This window comes from Tympanuchus pallidicinctus, unplaced genomic scaffold (genome assembly GCF_026119805.1).
Source record: "Tympanuchus pallidicinctus isolate F22 unplaced genomic scaffold, pur_lepc_1.0 scaffold8, whole genome shotgun sequence".
Lineage (NCBI taxonomy): Eukaryota > Metazoa > Chordata > Aves > Galliformes > Phasianidae > Tympanuchus > Tympanuchus pallidicinctus.
In genome coordinates, this window is record NW_026294802.1 from 15,729,316 (window position 1) to 15,748,097 (window position 18,782).

The 18,782-nt window shown below is 38.9% G+C and overlaps 1 protein-coding gene across 9 annotated transcripts in view; it reads right to left on the minus strand.

The window, feature by feature from the left end:
- The window catches only part of ATF7IP (activating transcription factor 7 interacting protein), a 151,552-nt gene that overhangs the window by 120,681 nt on the left and 12,089 nt on the right, over positions 1–18,782 (minus strand). Inside the window, exon 1 of one of the 9 annotated variants that reach the window (XM_052669147.1) lies at positions 16,490–17,423. The exons of the other annotated variants lie outside the window; for them this stretch is intronic. The gene's annotated coding sequence lies outside the window, so the exon portion shown is untranslated. Of the gene's footprint in view, positions 1–16,489; positions 17,424–18,782 lie in introns of those variants that run through there. 9 annotated transcript variants of the gene reach the window in all.

Below are 18,782 nucleotides of genomic sequence, written 5' to 3' on the forward strand. Positions count from 1 at the left end.
AGAACAAGACAGTAGGCAGAAGTGGGAACAGAGAACTGATTTAAGCTGACCTTGTCACATACAAGCCTTTGAACACAATTCATATTATCTGTACAAAAAGCACCAAGCTAGGTTAGGAAGTTTAACATCCAGTTTTACATTTGGGGGGATCAGTACTTCACTGGCTTCTTGAACTGGCTAACAAGACAACCAAAGGAACACCAGAGCTGCCAAACTGGAACATGTAGCAGAACAGCCTTGGGTTTTCAGGGTGTAAAGGAAAACTTCCTGAGATTGAAAAAGCACTACATTAATTAATGTCCTGTTAATTCAGCTTCATCTGATTATTTGTGCTTTCTAGGGCCACTGCATGGAGGTTGTTCCCAGAAAGAAATATATTTGATATCTTCACATAGATGTTGTCTTATTTATTTTAAAATGTTTATAACCGTATCTCTGATGTAAAAGCATTGTGTGCAATATTAATTACATATATAATATATAGTTATTTTTTGAAAGCTTCAAAGATGAAGTAGTGTAAATACACAGATTAAAGATGTAACTTCTGGTTTGGATTGTACCAAATTTTACAGCACTAGGTGGGCCCTGAAACACATAACAGCTTTTACACATATTATTAACAAAGGAGAGAATATCTGCCTCTGCTCTATTCACAAAACCAAGAAAAAAGAATCTGGAAAGAATTCTGGAAGTGTGTTCTTCTGTAAGTTGTCTGCTAAATTCAGGGGCTCTCCACTAAGGATCCCAGTGACACGATTATGCAAGATGTACAATAAATACTCTGGAAGACACCACTCATGGTACACTTAAAATAATAGTTATTGGGGGAATATTGGGGAATATTCTTTTCAAAAATGGCCACAAATCTCAGTTTGCAGTTGTTCACAAACATCAACCATGCACAGTATCTGGCAGTATCTTGTGAACAGAAGGAGGCAGAAAGTGTCACTTTATTGATGCAGCCACAGTTGCTACTGCACTCCACAAACAAAACAGACTCTAAAGCTTGAGCACTTCTGTGGTAACTGAAATGGTGAACCTATCAACCATGAAGGCATACAGTTATCAAGTATTCAATGCTATTTCTCCTGTACTATTTCCATAAAAAATATTCTGGATCTTCACATTTTGGAAACTAGCCTTAAAAGGCAAGAGTAGGAGTCACTGCTTCCCCATATGAGGGAAATAATACTCACGAGAAGAAAAAAATAAACATTTACAGGCTATCCTTGTTTGCTCCTGACAAGCTGAAAAGAGTAGGAGAGATAACAGAGAATGTTGGGAAATGACCATATAACACGTAGGTCGGATTGGTAAGATCACAGACACTTGCCTGGTGTACTTGAGAAATATTCTAGAGATACGATCCTCCTAGAATGTGTGCCCTTCCTGCTTGGAAAGAATGGGTCTATAGCTATCTTCAATGCCAGTGTTGCATACATCAGGAAAAAGGAGGGAAGTAAACAGAAGGAAAACACATTCATTCCAGTTACTGAGTCATTATTTTGCATGCTACTGCAGATCTTTAAAAATAAAGACAACATTATAAATTCACGAGGTTCTGATAGCTTGCATAAGACATCAAGCAGGAATTCACAGTATCATGCAATACCAAAGGACCAATGCAAAATTCAGCAATGATTCTGCCAGAATGGCCCCTAAGCTGTTTTGAATTTGGACCTAGAAAAACAATGACTCAGGCTATGAGATACCACCGACACTTTCATAGTGATTAATACTTGGTCTCTAAATGATTTCTCCAAATTTCTGTCTGAAGAACTCAAAGTAGTTCTACAAACAAAAGATCTTTAATGCTACCCTAGTGGGAAGGAAAAAAGCAGTTGATGGAGCAATAAACTGGGAGCACCATCATCACAAGTACATGAACGATACAGCTATTTTAGATAACTTGTCCTTCTAAACTCCACAGAAAATTATACGGAAAAAAAATGCATCTTGCATGGTCACCAGACAGGGTGATTTCCTGAAAGGATCAGTCTTTACCATTTTGAGAGAACACATGCTCCTATAATTTTTTTTCTCTCTCCTGAAAGAATACAAAGTTTAACAGTTTTCTGTGAGCAGTTAAGACTGAACATGTCAGTAGAGTGCGAAAATCCTACCCTCCACTTATGACAAAATGGATAAAAAATCATTACTTTCAAGCTGTGACATTTTGATTTAAAAAAAAAAAAAAAATTAAAGACACACAGAAAAGTAAGCGATCCAAAAGGATGACATGATGACAACAAAATACCAAACTGAAATACTAGCAGCTTTCTAAAAAAATACTCATAGTATTTCTCCTCAAATAGCAAGAATTTCCATGCATTGTAATGATAATAAACTGGCATTGCATCAACTATAAATAATATGAGGATTTCCTGCCTGTGAGATCAGATTAACATTTAAGATTTTTACTGTCTTCTAGCAAAGGATGGATTACTCATGTATGCTAGTATTTGCCCAATGAATGAAGTGGCTACACTAGTGTAAGTAGCTACAATAGAGTAAATTCACAGGTAACCACTAGTGGGGAAAAGAATACAAAAAAAATTTTTTTCTTATTCTATTTAGGTGGTAGTTTGGCAATAAGCTTTATTAATTTATCAGCAAATCAGCCTTACAGAGGGATAAAGAATATAATTTTAGGTCAACAGTGTAACACCAGCAGTCTTTCAGTTATGCCCAAAGGAAGCTTTCAACCTAACTATGAAGTTCTTGTTCTAAAAAGAGCGATATGACTAAAGAAGGATTCTACCTAAAATTTGGTAGTTTTTTTTTGTTTGTTTGTTTTTTTGTTTTTCAAAAAAAGGGATTTCCATATTACGAGCTTTTTGTTTGGGGTTTTTTTTGGATACTGAATAGCTATGGGGGTAAAAGGGAAGAAGACACAGCAGTCAGGAAAGTGGTGTTTTCCTTTCTCTCTCCTCTCTAGAACTACATCAAAAATTGCAGATATAGATATGCTTTCTGATGGACAGCATAGGATATTCTCTCCAAACTATTAATCAAGAGAAAAGGATTCTGCTTTGCACGTTTTAGCAAAATTCTCACGTAAGAATGACAGCTGCTTTCTCTGCTGTTCTTCCCTTCTTTGAGTTTCAGCCAGAACCCTGATGGATTTTTTCATTCCTCGTCGCAGAGTAGGTCATGAAATGGACAATCCAGTTGTGTACCCTTTTTGCTAAGGATGTACTTTTTTTATTCACCCGAGATAAAAAAAATTAATCTTTCCTGATACTCCTTAATATGTACAGCAACATTTGGGGTAGAAATCCTTGTATAGCAAGACTCCGGGCTTATTCTCTGAAGTAGTTGTTTGCTTGTTTTCAACTTGAGCGTTTTATTCATATTTGAAATCCTGATTTCACAAGGGGTTTCCTGGAGCTAGAGCTCCTCCATCACATTAAGAGCATACTCAACCAGACTCTAAACCATGAAATCCAAAGCCCACCACCAGATTTCTTTCTCCAGGAAATACTGCTGATATTGCCGGCATGACGTAGCTATAGCTCCATTTGAAAGAACACAAAGCTGATGAACAGTGAGCAATAAACCGTTAGTATAATCTGTTACTGTCAGCATTGTGGTGGCAATGCCTCACTGCCATGGTGCTTCAGGAAAGCTGAGAAATTGTTTCAGTCAGTTCAAATTCTTCTATTTCAACCCCTGCTCACAAAGAAAAATTGCTTCTTTTAAGTAGAAAAGGTTTTTCCAACAGAGGGATCTCCCAGCATTTTTGGCTATCTTCCTTAAAAAAACAGAAAATCTTGCTCCAGTTTGAACTCTTTAAGATGACTTGGTCCAAATTTAAGAAAAAATAAAATTTAGTTTGTGTCTCCTTCTCCTTCTCTGGCTGTGTTCTGTTGTATTTGAGTATGCTGAGGAAACAAAAAGGAAGAAACCTAAGGCAGGAAAAACATTCAACTTGGAAAAAAATACAAGGGTGTTTAGATAGACTGAAAAAATAGCACGATAAAGAACCACTTCACACTATGCCATGACTTCCATGCATTTGCCCATCTTCCTCATTTTTATATATTTTTTTATATATTTTATATTTTATGGAGACATAGCTTTCTACAAGTCAACGTAAGAAAAAAATGGTTTGCAAATCAATAAGAAATATTCTTAGAATCCAAACCCCATCAAACCAATAGCAAAACTTCAAGTAAAAAGGATATAATGTCCTTAAAAATATTTTTCATTCTCATAGAATTATTTGAGTTGGAAGGGACCTCTACAAGTCCAGCTCCCCTACAACAAACAGGGAGACCTACAACTAAATCACGTTGCTCAGAGCCCCTCCAGCCTGACTGTGAATGTCTTCATGGATGAGGATTCCACATTCTCTCTGGACCACCTGTTTCAATGCTTCAATACCCTTACTATAAAAAGACAAAAAACAAACAAACAAAACCCCCGAGAACTTTATATCCAACTTAAATCTCCCTTCTTTTAGTAGGAAACAATTTTCTCTGTCTTGTCAGAACTGCGAAAAGTGTCTGTCCCGTTCCTTCTTAGAGTCCCCCTTTAGACACTGAAAGGCCGCTACCATTTCTCCTCAGAGCTTTCTCTTCTTCACGCTGAACACTGCCAGCTCTCTGTACGTCTTCTTAGGGAGATGGCCCATCTCTCAGATCATTTCTGTGGCTCTCTTCTGGATATGTTCCAAGAGGTCCGTGTCTCCCCTCTACTGAAGACTCCACATCTGGACATAGTACTCAGGTGAGATCTCACCAGCGCGGAGCAGGGACGCAGGATGAGTTTCTTCTCCCTGTTCACCACTCTCCTTTTGATGCAACCCAAGATACAGTCAGCTTTCTGAGATGTGAGGACATAGTACTGGCTCATTTTCAGCTTCCCATCCACTAGTACCCCCAAATCCTTTTTGACAGGGCTGTGCTCCATTCTTACATCCCCAAGCCTGTACCGATAATGGGGTTTGCCATGACCCATGTGCAGACCTTCTACTTGTCATTGCCAAACCTCATGAGGTTCACTTGGGCCCACTGTTCAAGCATGCCTATGTCTCCCTGTTGATATCCTGTCCCTCAGGCGTGTTGACTGCACCAGACAGCTTGATGCCACCTGCAAACATGCTGAAGGTGCACTTGATCCCGATGTCAGCATCATTGATGAAGATATTAAATGGCACTGGTCCCAGTATAGAACACTGAGCCATCGACCACCAATTTCTGGCTACGTTCTCATAGCCAGTTCTTCATCCACTGTACAGTCTACTTGTCAAATCTGTATCTTTCCAATTTGAAGAGGAGAACATTACAGGGGACCGCGTCAAAGGCCTTACTGAAGCCCAGATGACATCAGTGGTTCTTCCTTTGTCCATTTATACAGATATGCCATCATAAAGTCCACTAGGTTAGTCAGGCAGGACCTGCCCTTGCTGAAGCACCTGTGGTTATCCCATATCACCTCCCTTTCTTTCATACGTCTTAGCATGTCTTAGCATTCAGGAGGATCTCCATGGTCCAAGCTCCATGATCTTCCCCAGAAGGTGATGCTGATATGTCTGTAGTTCTCTGGGTCATCCTTTCTACCCTTCTTAAAAATGAATGTGACATTACCTTTTTTCCAGTCAGCAGGGACTCCACCTGACTGCCACGATTTTTCAAGTATCAATGAGAGTGACTCGGCAACTACATCAGCTAGTTCCCTCAGGAATCTGGGATGCATCTCACTGGGATCCATAGCCTTACAGATGTCCGAGTTCCTCAGGTGATTGTGATTCTGATACACACTTACAGTGGGAGCATCCTCCCAGTTCCCACCTTCTGAACCATCTGCTCAAGGGCTGTGTGAAGAGTGGCCATTAGTGAAGACAGAAGCAAACAAGCTGAATACCTCAGTCTTCTCCTTGTCCATTGTACTGCCTGCCTGTACTGCTCACTAGGGAGAGCATGCCCTTCTGGACTTTCTTTTTCTTGTTGATGTATCTGTTCTTCTTTGCAGACGTTACCAAGTCCAGTTCCAGTTGGGTCTTGGCCTTCCTGACTCCATCCCTACACGGCTTTCGTATTTCCTTACCCTTTTAAAATATTATCTTTCCTCTAAACCTTTAAAATTGCTGTACATAACTACAGTATTCAAGTCATATTGAAAGTAAAGGATCCCTGTAGTTTTTTTCCAGTTACAAATCCTAGACCCATGTTCCTCAGCCCCTTATTTCTACCCTCTGGCATTTGTTAGTAAAAATCCATAAAACACAGCAGTATGTACTTCCTTCCCCTTGCATTTTTCCCCCCCATCCCCTTCTTGTCAGCTCATCCTTCAGAACAGTATTTGATCCAGCCTCTTGGTACATCAACATAATGAACATAATAGGAAAAATTAGGAAAACGTAGCCAAAACTAGCAAGTTAAAAGGACTGCTTTAGCAATGCTGATACAAAATACTGCAAGTACACCTTTGAAAGTAATACAGAAATATTCTATTACTCAAAGAACAAGGGCTATTCAGAAAGTAATGCCTCCTACTTTATTGTATTGGCCCACATACCAGAGGCAGATGGTGGTGGTATGGCAGTAGAGGTTAAACCTTCTTGCCAATATTATATTACATGTTGTTGCCGTGTGACAGATGGCAGCAGAGAGAGGGGCAATCTAACAAAATGGCATCTGACATGGGAGCGCGTGTGAAGCAAAAGTGTGGAACCTAATTCCTCCATGCAGAAAAAATGGCACCCACTGGCATCTGTCATCACTTGCTGAACATTTTTGGAGACCAAATAGTGGACAAGCAAACAGGACGGTGAGTTGGTGGGTAGTATGTTTTGGCTGCGGCAACAGGAATAAGAAAGACAAGCTACATTCCAGATGGCCATGCACAGATCTCATGCCACAAAAGGAAGAGTGTCTCAATCAGCTCATCTGCACAAATCAGTGGATTACAACCAGGGAACGGTTGTAATAATACAGAGATAAATGTTGGCTTCAGTGTGCTGGAAATAGCTGTAGTAAAGTTTGTGCCAGGTAGGTCCTGCAAATGCCCACACAAGAACACTGTATGCAAGCTTGCCAGAACCAAAACAAGGCTGAAGGTGACAGTTTTCTAGACTGCATCATTACCAGTGGCCAGACATGGTGTCACTGCTATGAGCGGAGTCAAAATAGCCCATAAAGTGGCAACATATAAATTCCCTGTTGAAGGAGTTCAAGATGCAGCCTCTAGAGAGTAAAGTGATAAGCACCATCTTCTGGGATCTGCGAAGAGGCGATCCTTTTGGATTTCCTAGAACAAACAATTCCTCAACTCTGACTACTACAGTGCAACCCTGACTATGCTAAAGGATCAAACTTCTAGACTGAGGCCAGAAATGTCAGCCTTTCTCTTGCAACACAATAATGCCAGTTCTCATATCAGTTTGAAGACTGCGGAGCACATAGGCAGTCTTGGCTGGACTGTCCCATCATCTACATATCAGAATTACCTTGAGGTAAGGAAATGTCTTCATAAGGTTGCTATACAAATGCATGTCTTCATAATGCATGGCCGACTCTGATTTTAGCTGAGGAAGATGCCACTGACAATTACCAAAATGAATAACACAGGCCAAAGTGATTTCTCTCTCATGTAGTAAGTAAGCCAGTTTATTTGCGTCTAAAGTAGCATCTTGTAACCCTTTCCAAAACATTTGCTAGGGAGCGATGCATGTTCATAGTCTGGCCATCCCAGAAGACATCACCGGATGTAACTGAGAAGATATTGTGGTAGGTGGATGGTTGCACTGAATGTCTTGGAGGTCTTTTACAGCCTTGGTGATTCAATGATTCTGTGTCTTAAAACAGATAGATCTCAAGAGACTATATTGGTGTGATCCATTTCTCTGCCTCAAAGTCACATGGGTAAGTGGATAGTCAGGATGCTGCAGAAGCACTATGGGAAGTAGGAATTTCCCATGCCAAGAACAGAATCGTAAAACTAAGAAATAGTTGGCACTAAGTAGTGTTTCGTTTCTCTGGCTTCCTTCCCTTCTTATCTTTTAATTCTGAAATGAAGAATCAAAACTGGACTTGGCAAAGAGGCAACCTCACCAAAAATTAAGTCAAAATGCAGAATTTGTGGCTCATCATGTACTGTAAATCACTGTATGCTTTTAAACTTCTCTATTGAGGACTTCTTCAAATTGAGACAAGGCTTCAAACTGTCACAAAAACACTGCAAAGTACACAGTATTTCTGGTTATTTCTTGGGCTGAATTCTTGATCTTGGGACTATTCTAACACTGTGGAGAGCAAATTTTACAAAATAGGGGGTATCCCTGTAATTTAATTATATTACCCACAAATAGAAGTCATTCTGGAGATTGACAGTTGTCATTAATAAATTCTTTGCTTCTAAGAAAAGAAAATTCCACAAGCTAAAAGCTCCAAATGTCACTGCATAAGCATTTTTTCTCCCACAAGTACATTTAAAAACAATACGAAAAATAAAGCAAACATGACCCAAACCCTCCAATAATCAAACTCAAAGATCAATTTCAGTGCTTCACTGTTTTTGCTGGGGATTAGTATATTTCTCCTACACACTATTTTCTAGAAAATTATCAACCACCAGAAATTCTAGACAGTACTTCTAATCCATTTGGTATATCAACTCAGCTGTATTTATAGGAACACAGAACACAAGTAGCAGTGTATCTTCATGGAGAAAAATCTTAGTCCAAGCAAAGTACAATGCCATGTTTCACTTGAGTTCTGAAATGCTCAGAGCTTCCACATTTTAAGGACAACAGGATGCAAAAACAGATGCTGTAATCATCCATGGTAAATACAGAAGTTAAAGAAAGACCTTATGATCACACAAAATGAAACTCATTAGCCTAAGCACAGGTAATTATAGCAATTTTTGGGGCTCTAGACTTTGTATGAGGCTGGCAGATGTTACATAAGATGAAGAGGAGACCAGTGCTCTTCTGGAATCACAGTTCAGTTCTAGGAGTCGCATCATAAAGTATCTAAAATGGCTCTGGAAGACTATGTCTGGTAAGACAGTCATATCCTTAGAAACTACAACAATGTATTATGCTTAGACAGTCATTGCTGCTCAAGTATAGAAAGCATAAGGCAAGTACCTGATTTCTTTTAAGGTGCCAACAAACCATTCAACTACTGTAGAGAAAAGTCTCTTAAGGACTAATAAAAACCACCAGTATTTTGCAGTATATTATTGTTTCCGAACCCCCCAGAGCAACATTTTCTTCATATATTTTTTGCAAAAAAAAAAAAAAAGAAAAGAAAAAAGCAGCAAATCAAAATTATCCTTGCATTTCACCAAAAGGGCACAGATTAGGTGGGTTGTACCAGCTCAGTAACAGCTGCAAATTAATATTTCATACCGTACGTAAAGGAAGGTTTCATTAACCCCTTAAAAGGACAGAGAGGGATGGCAAATGAACACTATTTCCCAGTTTTGACTCAAATATGAAGTCCATGTTCACATTCTTGGAAGCTTCTGCTAAGGTCTCAAGTGAAAAGTCCAGATTATGTAGATAGTGAACTTCACCACTTTGTTTGTTCTGTTTAATTTTCACAACAGTAGCTCACAAAAGCTTAGAAAATGACTTTGTATTAAGATTCTGAATGTGTTAATATCCCCTACTTGTCCTAAACAGGATTAAAGGAATTTCATAGAATTTTTAAGGAAAATAAACAAAACAGAAATCACTTCACCTACTGACTGATGTTGAGAAATTACTTGTTTGGAACACTACTTCCAACTCCAGTTACCTAGCATTTTTTCTTTCTGCCTGATGACTGTTCACTCAAACAAGTGATTTTATGAACAGTAATAATGATTCATGAAATAAAACATCTGCTTCATGAGTAGGAGAAGACAAGCTTCTTTTCACCATTTACGGAATACACAGCATTATCAGTATTTGTCATAACATGACAATCTGCTCATAAATGCAAAAAGATATCAAAAATCCACCTGTAAATTAACATTAGCTTGAAAATGCTCTACAAATAAAGAAAATATTGTTTAGGTCTTCAACTGCACTGTAAAAAAGAAAATCAAGAAGCAATTCTATAAGCTAACTACAGGATTAGAAAGTATCTTTTTGCTATCTTGGCTTTGTGCCAACCTGGGAACAGTAACCCAACAAAAATCAGCACCCAGGTAAAGAGTTTAGTTAAATCTCTTGATAATATTATACTGAGAACATTACATAATTCTGTATAAGCATGTGACTAGTCTCATGGCACAGCATAATGTATATGAGGTCCAGGAAACATTTGTTGCCTTCTTGTATACAAGTCATCTGTTCATCTTATGGATATCTTACAATTTTAGAGTAATATTCTTTTGTAGTGTTTTTGGGCAGACCTAGACCATTTATGCCACATTTTCAAAGTATCAGGTCCACAGCTTCACACAGTAGCACTGTGTGTTCAAGTTCACAGTACTCACTCAGTTTCAGAATAATGAGAACACAATGCTTATGCAAATATCTTGTCTGGAACAGCCTTCTTTACCGTCATGACACATGTAGGGTACACCCAAATGGTTTCCTCTCAAAAAAATCAAACCATTCTAAGCTGACTTTATAATTCAGAACTGACTGAAGTTAGAAGTTTAAGCACAAGTACTAATATATACATTTATTTATGAATAGTAAATGAACTCTGAAAATTTCCATCATTTTCTCAAGATGCACAGTTCTCCAAAAGAAGGCTGCTGCTAATGGTATTCTCAAGGAATGCAGGGGCTACAGCACTATCGCAGATGGCCCAGTGGGTAAAAATAAAATGCTACCAACAATTTTCAAGCTACTACATATGTAGCACTAGAACAGAATAATTAACTACCACAGCTATTTGGGAAGAAACATTTGTTCTCTGCTTCATCTTAAGTAGTGTACTGATCACCAAAGTGCTTCCATCTTCCTCTAAGACAAGTCAGCAGTAAACAGGGATTCATTTATCAGGAATGCATAGTGCTCATTAGCAGACTTTAAGATTTAAAGAAATAAAAACATCCCTGTGATAAAGATTAAAAACCACTCAGGATTCTGCATACGTGCAAATGACACTACCTACTAGGAGAGAAATACTTTTAGCTCTTGTCTGCTCAAGTATTAGTCCGTCTTTCACCAGTTCTGTAGATGTTAAAGTGCTTTCATTATTCCACAGGCTGTTCCAACACCCTTGCTAAATGAGTGCTAATTTTATGTTGGATAAAATCATTTTTCTGTCAGAAACAAAGTCTTTCTCTAGAGAAAGTTCATCTCTTAATAAATTAAAAACAGTTATGGCGTGTCCAAACCAACTGAGAGCCTGTATCATCTAGCTTAAGTGGTACCAGAGTTAAGTTTTAACTGGAGAGTTTCTATGATAGCTGGATTTTCTGTGACAAATGAACAGGCTCTGAAGTGGTTTCGCAGCACCTCCTTCATTTCTGATTGTCTCCTAGACTGGAGAATTTTTAATTTTTAATATTTTACCAGATTTGCCTTAGATTGTCAGCAAGACTTCTTGGAATATATATATAGCCCTTGTGGTGGCACATATGGTACATGACTTATGTTGCCCAATAAAAGAAAGTAGACACAATACTAGAGCTTTTTCACTTTGCAGTTAGCTTGGGAAGTACCACATTAGCATGGCAAGGTTTGGTTAGATAGTTAGCCAAGTCTCAATCAGGCTAGTAAAACACTGTAATGGTTCCAACTGGAGAACTTCATTCATACAATAATGAAAAATTTAGACTATATGAAAGATGTCACACCAGCGCCATCCCACATAACCCAGATACAGAGCTGCCAGAGCAATCAAGTCATACATTAGCTGCTTCAAGGCAGTGTGTCATCCGAGTGCCATAAGTTAGTGATCCTGTTCAGTCTGCCTTCAAATCAAAATTGGAATGCCTTTCTGGAGGAAGGAAACCCCTAACACAACAGATACTGAAAACCTAGAGGAGCACCAAGATGGTTAAGGGCTGGAGAACATGGCAAATAAGGTTAAACTAGTGAGCTGAATTTATGTAGCATGAAGAATAGACCGCTAAAAGAGAACTGGTCTCCTCAATAGACAAACCTGCATTTATACAGAAGACAAAATCCAGACCCTTCAGAAATTCACAGCACACTGACACAGATGCAGCCTGCAACAGTGGAAATCCCAGATAGACACAGAGAATGATTATTTGCGATGAGTGTGTCCAAACACTGAAATAGCTTGCCTGGAGAGGCTGTGGAATCTTCACCCTTGCAGACCTTAGCTTGACAAACCCTGAAGTAACTTTATCTAATTTTAAGATTACCATCTCTTGAAGATGTCAGATCAGAAATTCATTCCAACTTAAATTTTTCTAGAACTGCTTCGAAAATAACATCTATTTTATTATCTTGGCCCAGGATGGCAGAGGCAAATGGTGGTGATATGGCAGTAAAGGTTTTACCTTTCCAACAGTATTGCATTCAGTTTTGTTGCCATGTGACAGATGGCAGCAGAGAGGTGGTCTAACAAAATGGTGCCTGATGTGGAAGTGTGTATGAAGCAAAGGTGTGTCACTAAACTCCTCCATGCAAAAAAAATGGCACCCATGGAGACTGACCAATACTTGTTTAACATTTAGGGAGACCAAACAGTGCATGTGAGCACAGCAGTACAGTCCATAGCACTTTTCTGCAATGTCAACAGTAACATGAAAGACAAACAACATTTCAGGTGACCATGAACAGCTGTCACACCAGGAAATGAAGAGTACCTCAACCCATTTATCCTCACAAATTCGTTAATTATGACCAAGGAATGGTGTAATAACAGCTTATTGGCTTCAGTGCACTGGAAAGACTGCAACAGCTGTATGTTTTGATGTTGGCAGTGTTGGAATACTGCAAAGCTGTGCCTCACAAATACTCACAGGAACAGAAGGAATACCGTATGCAAGTTTGTCAGAACCAATATGAGGCTGAAGGTGACAGTTCACTGGATTGACATAATTACTGGTGACTAGAGGTGGTGCCATCACCATGAGCCAGAGTCAAAACAAGAGTCCATGGAATGGTAACATGTGAATTCCCCATTGAAGAAAACGCCCAAGATGCAGCCCTCAGCAGGTAAAGTGATGTGCACTGTCTTTTGGAATAGGAAAGGAGTGATCCCTTTGAATTTCCTGGAACGAAGACAAACCATTACTTCCAACCACTAAGCTGAAGGCTCAAACTTTCAGAGGCTGAAAGCCTAAGCCTGGATAAGAGCCATCTTTCTCTTGCAACACGGTAACACCAGGCCCCACACCAGTTTAAGATGGTGGAACACACTGCTAATCTTGGCTGGACTCTGCTACCACAGCTACTCTACAGTCCAGATTTGGAGCATTTCGACTTCCATTTGTTCAGGTTGATAAACAGTGAACTGTGTGGGGAACATTTTCCTAGCAACGGCACTGTTGTAGCAACTGTGAATCAGCGGGGTCACCTCTATTAGTGCGAATTTTTACGAGCATGGCAATGCAGATTTTTGTTAATCGCTGGCATAAATGCATAGCTAATGGTGATTACATTGAAAAATACTGTTTTGTAGCTGAGAATGTGCTCTAATAGTGTTACTGTGCTGTTTTCATGGAAATACACAGACAATACTTTCAGAGTAACCAAAATATTCTATGTTCCTTAAGCAATGTAATTTTCACGTCTTTTCCTGATATATATATATATATATTTTTAACATTACTAAAACCCTACGGTCAAGACCATAACCTGTACTGATGTGGGCTTCATATCATCAGTATATCCAAGGCAGCTTAAGAAAATAAAATATATTACTTTCTTACTCTCTCTTTATATTCCTCAAAATTTCAGCCCCTCTACATTAGCTCCACACTTGGGATTCTGGCTCTCCATTTTTTTTTGGGGGTGGAGGGTCTGGGGGAGAGGGCAAAGGGGCTTTCTCTATGCCCCCTACTTAATCCCAGAAAACAGTTTCCTGTTAAGCAGGTACATACATTTACAAACAACCAATACAGAATGATTTTAGACTCTGCTATACAACAGACTGTTTGAACAGGCCTCATTGGTGATTCTTTTCACCATCTACAAATTAACAGAACTTCACAGTACCAGCCACAGAATCATAAAATGGTTTGGATTGGAAGACACCTTTAAGATCTAGTTCCAACCCCCCTGCTATAGGTAGGGACACCTCCCTCTAGACCACGTTGCCCAAAGCGTTATCCAGCCTGGCCTTGAGTGCTTCCAGGGAGGGGGCATCCACAGCTTCCCTGCGCAACCTGTTCCAGTGTTTCTCCACTGTCACAGTAAAGCACTTCTTCCTAATACCTAGTTTAAATCTACCCTTTTCCAGTTTAAAGGCATTTCCCCTTGTCCTGTTGCTGCATGCCCTTATAAAAAGTCCCTCCTCCACTTTCCTGTAAGCCTCACTTGGATCATGCTTCCTCCAGTAACGATGTTGTCATTCTCCCACTCCCACAAACTTTTAGAAAGGCATTCAATTTACCTCATACGTGTGCTTTTTTTTTTTTTTTTGTTTTGCTGATGAAGGTTTTATACCAATGCATAACTGCATTATACATAGTGAGCATTAATGCCAAGCAACAGTGCTCTAAAAAAAATTCTTTCTTTTCCCCTCAGATAAAATTTTATTTCCATTAAAGCACTTTGGTCACAGTTCTTTTAATATCCTTTCACATTTACTGAATCCATCACTTCCCCTCTACTCCCCCCCAAACTGATATTAGCCTGAATAGTTACTTAGATCATCTCTCCTTTGGCCTTATTAATCACAGTTTTCCTTTCAAATGATCAGTTTCCTACATTTTTTTTCATGTCCTACTCAACGCCATTTTTCTCTACTATTCTCACACTTAAGCTTTCCAAAGTGGGGGAGAAAGGGATAAGAAAGCAAAGGCCCTTGAACTGTCCCTTTCATATTGAAATGAAATCCAGACAGATTGAAACAGAATTTGCCCTTCATAGACAACCTCAATAATGGTTAACTATAATTTGTGAACTTCAGAAAATCTACCACCTTTTTTTGTCTTACTAAAAAAAAAGCAAGCATTAAAGGTTTAAAATGAAATCAGATACAAGGAAATAAAATCATTTGGCGCAAGTTGTTGACATGCATTGTTTATGTTGCCATATCAACACAGACATATACCTTTCGCTATTATCATTCAATTCTTCTCAGTATCAGCCAGCTGTAGCTCTTTTCTACCACGCACAATTCTCTTGGCCTTAATTCACAACTTCAGAACAGTTCTAGCAGATTTGGTCTCTATCAGAGCCTCGTTTCAAGTTCAGATAGTCTGCCCGCCTACTTTGCCCCTCTACTTTTCACTCCCTTTAAATCATCATATTTTTCCATCTGGACCACACAACTGTCTACTGTCACTTCCGTATCCTTACCTTAAGCTGCCATCTACCTTTACGTAATCAATTCTTTCCATATTTTCTTTGGCCTTTTCATGCATCTCCAATATGTATCTTCTTCACCTCAGAGACTTTCCAAATTAAGTTAGTTTCTTCTACCTTCTCCCCTTTCCTGTCTCTCATCCTGTCAATTTTTTTATTTGTAAAATGGCAACAATGCAAATGCATTTAAGCAGAACTAGCACATCTGCCCAATGCAGTATTTTCATGCACTGTGTGCCTAACTATAGCACAGTACTTTAAGAAATTAAGAGTACTGTCATTTAGTTAAAATTTGCTGCTTTAAAATGAGCTTATTGTCTTTTTTCAATACTATCTGATGGGGCAGATCAGATAAATATCAGTTTGACCCGTTTGCTATTTACAAATACATCTTTTTAAAATTCACATAACACTTGTTAATATGCATTTATACTGAAAGATAAATGTCAGTTCAGCATCTTGTGCTTTGATAAGCTTTACCACCTCACAAAGATGATAATTAAACCACAGTGAGTGGTTTAAGAGCATTTAAGACCATGAAGCCAAAAAATCCCTCTCCCCTTGCCCCCCTCCCCCCCCCCCGGAAAAAAAACAAGGAAACACACATCACTGATATGTTCATAGAATCACTAAAGTTGGAAAAGACCACTAAGATCTAGTTCCTTCAATTCAACCTTCTTAATTCTGCACCCTGTTCAGGGATAGGCTCACAGCAGGGCTATGGCTCTGTGTGTAACTGGTGTCTCTATGGAGACAGAACACTAGTGAGACACTTGGGGTTGGAACTAAGCAAAAAACAACAATATCAACAACAAAGTACTTCCTAAAGATTTTATTATTTTTAAAAAGTCTTCAGTTTAATTTACACAAACATTTTATAATAATTTGTAGTTAGCATTCTCTCTAATGACAGTGACCCAGAATTAACTACAGCAAGCACAACTGACTTCCAGGCTTCACAGAAAAATTCCTGATTTAAATGTAATAAAACTGGCATTTTGCCAACATAGGGATGACCATCTAAGTGGAAAAATAGCTTCAAAGGCCTCTGAAACATTAATGCAGAAAATCAGTAGCTTATCTTACCTGTGGAGAATTTGACACGTGCAAAATGAACTTCCTCCTCTGAATAAGCCATTGACATTTAGCTCATTTGCATAAGAAACAAGAAGTACAAGTAGACTTCCAGGTCAGCCATCTTGATACTAAGATCTTATTTTGTTTATACAGCAGCAAATTATTTTCTATCCAGACTGAGCTATGCTATTGTACCTCTCTGCTAGCAGCCTACATCCGCTTGTTAAAGCATGCTGGAACTGCCACTTATTCACACAAGTGAATCAATGTGTCACTGCAGCTCAGTGAGCATGCCACAGCCTCCAAGTGAATGTTGCAACTGCAAGTGTCCACAGCCGGAACTCTTTGTGCAGCCTTCTGTGCTGCCAACTATTAGCACTGCAGCAACTATGTGCAGTGAGGTACCTCCCACATACCACACAGTGGTACCAACAAGCATAAATTTATTACAGCTCAGCAGAAGACAGCATACTTAAAATAAAGAAGCAGGCAGAAAAAATCATCCATGTTTTCAGACACCAGTAATCTAACTACACCTAGGTTCTCTTGTACATCCTTTTTGAATTCATCAGCGTTGCTCTTCCTACTCAGACACTGAAACATTTCTGTAATCCACGCAAAGTCAAGTCCATGACACATGTTACTTGCTGCCGAGGCTGAGCCAGACTGCAGTTACAGCTAGCTGGCGCCAGTAAAAATTTACATAAAGGGGGCCTCATTTCAAGACAAAATTGCAGCAGAATATTGCCAAGCAAAGCTCCCCACCCCCACACTCGAGACAACTACATGTTCTAGAACATATACCTGCTTACTAATAATCCAGATCCCTGTCAAAAGTGTGGCTCCTACTGTTTATATTAACACTGGCAATGGTCTCCACAAAAGAAATGCCACCTTGAAGCAGGAATGCTGAACATTGAATTGTTTGGAATAATTTGGTAAGCATTCTGTAATAATTTAAGTAACACTGAATAAATGCATACGCTCAATGCTCATACCATCAGCTATTATATAACTGATTTTTCCAGCCTACCAATAATAAGTATCAAGTAGAGCAGCTCCATTTTTAACCTACTGTGACAGGTAACATGTTTGGCCAGTTTGTTTAAATTACTATTTTCTTTTTTCCCCCCTCCCCTCTTCTGTCCTCACCATGTAGGTAGAGCTGTGGGCTTTGTTTCTTTCAAGTACCTAAAAGGATATAGTGGCAGGTAAAGAGAGAAGCCCAGATTTTAGTCTCATTCGGAGTTCAAATAGTTAATGTTTTACTTCTTGCTTTTTCATCCAGTTGCCATCCAACAACCTATATTACAGTCAAAGCCCTGTTATATTAACAAATATATGATATTTTACAAATGCCTATTCTAACAGTCACTGTATTTTGATGGGGAAAAATTAAACCAGGCTTTGCTTACTATTAAATCTGTTTATATAAAGGGTGAATAGTTGTGCAGTACCTTTCCCCAACCCTCTCCATTTGCAGCCTTATGAGAATCTCTTAGGGTATGACACAACTGAAAGTAAATATACTATTTATTATGCTATATATAAACATTTATTTGTGAACCCTGAAAAAAAGCTAAACCCACAATAATGTTGCGCTGCACATCCTGCAGCGCTGTTTTAGGTATGCTGTTACACCATTTAGCAGAACACAGAAAGAGAGAAGTGATGGAGACAGAAGTGCTTGCCAATTCCAGTCAGGCAAAAGCATAGCCACCTCAGAATCAGAGAATCCTACTTTGCAGTCCTGACCTCTTCTTGCTCTCTACACTATTTTTCTTTAAAATGTTAACAATATTAGGGCTGGATTACTTTTAATGCCCCCTTTTCACTGTGGAAGTACAATTTGCTGTAGGGCTGGTTCTAGGTTATTTAAGAATAATATAGTTTACTTATCATACTGTCACAAAGATACTGACTTTTCATCTGAAAGTATTTAATAATGCAAATTATTTTTCATTAGTTGTTACAATTCAAGCTCAGAAGTTGTATCCAAAAGCCTGAAGAGACGTGCAAGGCAAATACTATATTTTTTCCAGAATGACTGTCACAGTAGAATGACAATCATTAACCATTTAAGTGATCAGACTCCACCGTTATTTCACGCGCATCTTTTGATTGATGTTACTTTCAGATAGATGTATGTATGTTAGCACATGTAAGCGCTGTGCAGAATACATCCTTTAGCGATGCTTTTGTTGTTTGCAGAAGGAGTCATTTGATGAACATGCTCAGAACTGGAAAATAAAGGCCACCAAGTCTGTTTTTAAAAAACCACAAACACAACCCTCCCCCCCCT